General features: G+C 35.7%; 1 pseudogene; it reads right to left on the bottom strand.

The window, feature by feature from the left end:
* Positions 1-4177: 4177 nt before the first annotated feature.
* Positions 4178-4612, bottom strand: LOC102819019 (annotated as a pseudogene).
* Between the last annotated feature and the right edge of the window lie 2775 nt (positions 4613-7387).

The following is a 7387-nucleotide window of genomic DNA, read 5'->3' as shown; positions in this document are numbered from 1 at the left end:
GCCCTAGAGGGCCTCGAACCTCTGACTAGTCTTACACGGTCTGCAACAGTTGAAGATTCTTACAAATATCTGCAGTCCGAAATTAATCAAGCATGTAATCAAGATGTTACTGGTGACTGGAATGCAAAAGTTGGAAACAAAGAAGGAGCAATAGTAATTGGAAAACATGGCCTTGGTGATAGAAATGAAGCCGGAGATCATGTGTTTGAATATTGCAAGACAAACGACTTATTCATTGCAAATCTTTATTTTTTCAGCATCATATACTCTAACTATGCACATGGAACTGCTAGTACTTTGAATAGATTATCAGGAGCAACAAGTCCCTTGGGTACATTTTGCTTGGTAAAGTAGAGAATCAGTGAAAAAGAGGAAGAGCCTCATGAAATGGATGGACACAGTGACCACAAAAATAGGAATGATTGTGAAGATGGTGTAGGATCAAGTAGTGTTTTGCTCTGTTGTACCCAGGACCGCTACAAGTTGGAACTGACTGAATTCCAGCAAGCAGAAACAGCAACAACAAAGATAGTAGTTTCCATATTCAAGGTTCTTCATGATTTATTTGCCATAGGTGTATTAGTCATGTGGCATAACTATACTGAACATGCCCTCAGACTAGAACTCCCAACTTGAATGTGAACTTTTAGAATTTTCCTGCCTTGGGTTTGAGAACCAACAGAAAATGCACTGTTAGAGGTTAGTATTCAGATATGTAATAATGGAGAAATTGCTTTTTTAAACATCACGGTCTCACCTGTGCATATTGTTACATTTATTTTCTTTAACATTTGAAAATTGGTGCCTAGTAATAAGTCTGCTTGGATAATTCATGAATATAGAAAGAAGGACCATATTTGTTGACTTTCTGTGTTGCAATCATATAGCCTATCCTCATGTGCGAACCGACTCGACGGCACTTAACAACAACAACAACATCCTCATGTGCTGCTATAAATGCTGCTGCTAGAATTTTCTTCAAAAATTTGTAGCCCCTTTCCTTGGCATCACTGAAAGCAAGATAAAAATGAGTTGCCATTATGTTGGTTCTAACTCTTGGTGACCTCATGTGTGTCAGAGTAGAATTGTGCTCCATAGCATTTTCAATGGCTGAGTTTCATTTTTTTTAAAAAAAAAACTTTTATTGAGAATTGAGTGAAGGTTTGCAGAGCAGATCATCAGTTATACCTTCAACAAATCATACACTTTGTTTCAGTTCTATGATTGCAATCCCCTCCATGTAACAAAAGTGATCTCATTTCCTCCCTATGATTCTTATTTCCATTCCACCCTCCTTCCTGACCCTTCTCAACTTTATCCTTAGGTAAATGTTGACCTTTTGATATTGAATGGTTGATCATTCCATGGTGAGCATACTTTATTAGTGTTGTTGTCCCCCCTATATATCTATCTACGGCTTGATTGAAAATTGGGCCATGAGAGTGAGTTCCATTTCAGACCTGAAGAGTGGCCAAGGGCCATAGTCTCAGGTTCCTCCAGTCTCTTTCTGACCAAGACACCTGGTCATTTTAAATAATTTTGAGTTTCGTTCCACATTTTCTACCCCTCTATCCAAGACTTTCTAATGTGATCCCTTTCAGAGCATTAGCAATAGTAGCTGAGCACCATCTAGTTCTTCTGGTCTCAGAGTCATGGTAACTGATGTTCATATGTTCCATTGGTCCATTGGACAAGAATGGCTAAGCTTAATGGAAGTAGAAAGACAGCAGGCCTGTCTTTCAAGAGACCTTTGGGTGTACTTGATCTTCCAACCTTTGGGTTAACAGTCAAAGAAGTTAACCATTTGTACTACACTCAAGGACTCAAAGCAAAATACATATAGATAAAGACTCATTCTAATTATATGTAGGAGTAACAATTAAGAAATTAACTGGCATGACTGAGGCTTCACATATAGAGAATCAACTCAGTCTCAACTGTTTCTCCAGTTGACTCTGTCACTCTTTCCCTGAAACGGGAAGGCATTGTGTATTGTGTGTGTTAGTCCTCTCTTGACCTCAGTCTAAGGGAGTATCTGCAATTCTCCTTTTAACTTGGGAATTTTTTCCTTTACAGGACATGTAAGAAAAATAAATGGGACTCTTATTCATGACTGGCATTAAAGATTTTGAGATCTACCTTCTGTAAAGGACTTTAGTATGACTATAGAGCAGATATACCTAGTCAAAATTCAAGGTGGAAAACACAAATGATTCTCCCCTCATCTTCCTTCCAGGAACCTGTTTTAATAGCATGACTAGAGAATTCTTGTGTAACAGTCAACTGTGCCTCATCAGGAAAGTCTTTATCTGTTTGAACCTGATGTGGAAGGTTTAGAGCAAGAATCAGGTGGTAGTGGGGTTCTGATATATAGACATTCTCAGTGGTTTGGTTAGTAAAGAAATTCTAGTGTGAAGTTTGTGGTGAACCATTCGTGTAAGAACCATTTCCTTCTAAACTTTGAAATGCTGCTTCAAGGGAAGCTATTTTTTGTTTCTTCACTGGTAGCCTCGCCTTGAGGTTCAACCATTGAGAGCAACATGACTTTTTCATGCCATTTTAAATCTTCACAGACTTCACACCCACTAGAAGAGTGTAAAGAACAAATGAAGCAGTTTGGGAGTCATCTTGAAAGACCCTGTATGAACTAAGAGATATTTTACTTGCACATTTTACCATAACTAACATTTCTCACTATGAATGGGAGATTTCATTATTATGATTTTCTTAAATTGCATGAGTGCCCTTCCCATTTGGAAAAAACCCCTCAGTGTGATTATCACTGGAATCAAACCTGAGATTTTTTAGTGCAAATGTAAGTTAGCAAATGTAGCAGGTGTGGTTGCTTTTTACCAACCCTTGCCCCCATCTTCTTTCACCAATGATCCTGTGGCCTTTGCATTGATTAGAATTGTTTGAGAGATCCCTTGCCTTTACTTTTGGAACCATTTTGCTTCTGTAATAGTTCTTTTTATATTTAATTTTTTATTGTGATTTGGGTAAAAGTTTACAGAGAAACCTAGTTTTCCATCAATAATTCATATAAATTTGTTTCATAACATTGACTGCAATCCTCCATAGTATAATTGCAATCATTCCACTTCTTCCCCATGTTTCCCATTTTCATAGTCTTTCTTTCCTATCCCTTCCTGCCTTCTGAACTTTGTCTCTGGGAAACTGCTGTCCTTAAAATGTCTTTTTTCTAATTTCCAGACATATTTAATATTATGGGTGCAGTTCAAAAAAGTCCTACATACAATGAAGGAACACATTCCCCATTACCATCATTACAGTGCTCTTTCAACATACGTCTGTTAAATGAACTGGAGATTTAATCAGTTTCACTACAGAGAAAAAATAACTCTGGTGTCTCATCACAGCTAATACCCATATACAATCTAGTTGAGGAATGAATGTTTATAGTGCTTTGAACAGTTCAAACCTAGATTTGATAACCACACCTTTATGCTTGTACAGTCCTCAGTAAGATTATTTCCAGCACTAGTGACTAGTTGAAGAACACACCATTGATTAAACCCATGGAGTTAAGGCTCAGTCAAGTATCAAAGCCCCATATGAAATGTTTAAAGTGTCTGAACTCCTTGTACTGACAACTATCAGTTGGTTCTCTCATGACTATTAAAAGTTGGGTCTTAACAAAGACACCCTTCAAGGATGAAGTCACCTCATTCAAGTTTTGACCCAGAAATTCAACAACAAATTATCAAGTCCATAGTCTTATTGGCAAAACTAATATGCAGTGTCTATAAGTCACTGTGCTCAAGGATAAGAGCAGTGTGTATTCCATTTTTATAATTTATTAGAAGTTTACATAGTCAATTCATGGTTTATAATTTCAGGTTTTCATTCCTCCAAACTGTCTGAAGACACAGTGTGCCACAGATTTAAGACTTCTGTTTTTCCCTCTATTTCCTTCATACAGAAACATTTCTCAAGTGTCTAAAATTCCTAGAAGGGATTTGTTTTGGAGGTAGACACTTCTTTGGAATAGTTCGTTGGCATCAGGTCTCTGAAGTAAGGGAAGGAGAAGAGAAAAAAGCAGAAACACAGGTTCATTTGGTAAGTTTTACATTAATTGTCACAAGCTGGACATGTTTTTTTGGCTCAAAAAGTCAGCTTTCTCGTAAGGGAATCTTGACTGGGGAGTAGGATTTATTTACTTCTCAGGCATAAACTTCCAATCACTCAGCTCATTTTGGGCTTGTTTCAGTTTGTCCTTAGTCTATTCCAGTTCATCTTTCATTTTTAGGAAAAACAAGTTGATTGCTGGGTCTACCATGGTGGATCTCAGTTGGGCAACAGTAGGCTGCTGGACTTGTTTGAGATACTGGATTTGAGTAGTCACTATTGCATTTCTTATTCCTTGGTTTCTAGTCTCATTATAAGGATGTTTTCCCTGTGCGCAGACTCTTAAGTTTCTTTAGTTTTTCTTCATACTTCCTTAACCCAGTTATATCATGTACTTACCCTCCAAAGCTTGCACATATGCTTCACACTGCTTCCATCTAATAATCAACTTATACTGTGCCATAACTTTGAGGTCTGTTTCACTCAGTAGAACCTTTTTGGGAAGAGATTCTTCCTTGGTCATCTTGAATTACAGGTCACCACTAAGGTGCTGGCGCTGAGAGCTGGCCCTAAAACTTTTTAAGAAAAAATGTTTTAACTGTGAATTGGGTGAGGGATCACAGAGCAGATCAGTTTTTTATTCAACAATTCATACACATTATGTTTCATGTCATTGATTGCAATTCCCACAATGTAACATCATTTATTTCACTTCCTTCTTACACTTTTTGGTTCCATTCCTTCTTTCTAACCTTTCTGAACTTTGGTTTTGTTTTTGTTATTGTTGTTAATTGCTGTTAAGTCAGTTCCAACTCCAAGTTACCCTGTACAGGGTTTCCAAGAAGTGGCTGTGAGCTAGAACCACTGACCTTGTGGTTCCAACTGACCTTGCAGTCCAGCACATTAACCCACAGTGCCACAACAGAAGTTCTTGGGTAAATTTGGCCCTCTGGGTCTGATTTATTGTTCTAAGGAGTGCATACCTCCCTGGTGTTACTGTTCACCTTATTGGCCTGTCTATTGTTTGGTTGAAAGTAGAACTACAGGGGTGACTTCAGTTCTAGGCTATAAGGGTAATTTAGGACCACAGGCTCATAGTTTCCACTAATCACTATTTGGCCAGTAAGCCTGATCTTTTTTATGATTTTGAGTTTTGTTCCACATTTCATACCACTCTATCTAGTACCATCTATTGTGATCTCTTTCAGACAGTTGGTAGTGATAGCTGGGCACCATCTAATTCCTTAGGTCTTAGGTTATGGTCTGTAATACTTCTTGAAAGAGAAAAAATAACTCAGCATTAACCTCCATTCATGATTTCTTTCTATCAGAGAATGGCAACAAGAAGTGAAAGGAAGCTTCCCAATTAATCACTTTGTATCTAGCCCATGGTTTCATAGGTAATAGAGTAAATTAGGTGAAGGATCACAGAGCAGATCAGTTTTTTTATTCAACAATTCATACACATTATGTTTCATGTCATTGATTGCAATTCCCACAATGTAACATCATTTATTTCACTTCCTTTTTATGCTTCCTGGTTCTATTTATAAGTATTCATGTTCATATCTACTCTTCTGTGTGCTGGCCTCTTATCTCCTTTTTCTTTTTTTTTTTTTAAATCAAGCACCAGATAATCATTTTTTCCTACTATTTTTCAAATATCTTCCAATCTAGTCTATATTAATTTTCTTCTTCCCCAAATGCATATAACTAGGAATTGGGCAGAATTAGAGAAATCTGAATTTTAATTTCTTGTTTGTTCAAAAAAGATTTGGACTAGATAGGCAAGACAGATGGTATTTTATAAAGTTCACCAAACTTATGTCTCTCACCTCTTGTGCACTTTTGAGACCCATCAATTCTTCATCAAGTGGTATAGTCTTATGTCCTCTCTTCTTAAACCTGGAAGCTTTTGTAACTGCCTTAGTAATAGAGTATAAAAGAAATTATGTTATTCGTGAAAGATGAGAAAATAGATGTTCTAGAAGCTCAAAGAATGTCAAGCATGATAGATTCCAAAAGGAAATCATGATACATATCATAATCAAAATTTCCAAAACCAAAGACAAGAAAAGAATCCCGAGAGCAACTCAGGAAAACAAATGTACCTATAAAGGAGAACCAGTAAGACTAAACTCTGATTTCTCAGCAGAAAATATGGGAGCAAGAAGGCAATGGAATGACATAAACAAAACTCTGAAAGAAAAAAAAAAAAAATTCAACCAAGAATCATATATCCAGTAACCTATACTTCAGTTGTGATGAAATTAAAGAATTTGTAATTAACCAGACCAACTTTACAAAAAATGCTAAACATTTTGAACTGAGAACCAACAACATAAGACAACAACTTGAGATTAATAAACATGATAATACTACCCAAAACTCAATTTAGATATAGAAGCATTTAAAGCAAAATAAATCTAAATGATTGAAAATAGGAAACTAGAGATATCAATTTATTATGAAGACAACTGCAAAACAAAAACAGGAACAATAAAATACATTTCAAGATAAAACAGATTGTTTTAAACTGGTGAATAAATGAATGAATCATAGTGTAACTTCAAAGAAAATGAATACACCGTCACATCAAAACAAAAAAGAGGAAGTCAAAAAGATGTAGTAAACATTAAGACAACATCAATGAATAAAATATAAAGAAAATCCACAAACAAAATGAACTCAGTGCAGGAAATTACATGGAACAAAGAAACCAACAACACCAAACACACACAAATAAAGCACAGCAAAATGACAACTAATTCATGCCTATTGATAATCACACTGAATGTGAATGGATTAAACTCACCAGTCAAGAGACAGAGAGTAGTAGTATGGATAAGATAAGAGGATCCTTCAATATGCTGTCTACAAGAGACATACCTTACCTAGATAAAAAGAGACTGAAAATTAAAGTATGGAAAAATATCAAATTAAAAGAAATTTAAAAAGCAGGAGAAAAAATATTAATCTCTGATAAAATAGACTTTAAGGCAAAAATCAGCATAAGAGACAGAGAAGGACATTATATCACATTTAAAAGCTCAATTGAACAAAGAATACATAACCATAATAAATATCTATGATCCCAAAGAAAGAGCCTCAAATACATACATCAAACTCTAATAGAAGTGAAGAAAGAGACAATTCCACAATGATAATAGAAAATTTTAACAATACTTTTTTGTTTGTTTTGTTTTTGTTTTTTTAAGTTTTATTGTCAATTGAGTGGTTAGTTTATATGGGTGAACATCAGTTTTACACTCATCATTTCATTGCAATGATTACAATC

The sequence above is a fragment of the Chrysochloris asiatica genome, unplaced genomic scaffold, assembly GCF_000296735.1.
Source record: "Chrysochloris asiatica unplaced genomic scaffold, ChrAsi1.0 scaffold00061, whole genome shotgun sequence".
Taxonomy (NCBI): Eukaryota; Metazoa; Chordata; class Mammalia; order Afrosoricida; family Chrysochloridae; genus Chrysochloris; species Chrysochloris asiatica.
The sequence above is the reverse complement of the archived record's forward strand: the minus strand, read 5'-3'. Positions and strand labels throughout refer to the sequence as shown.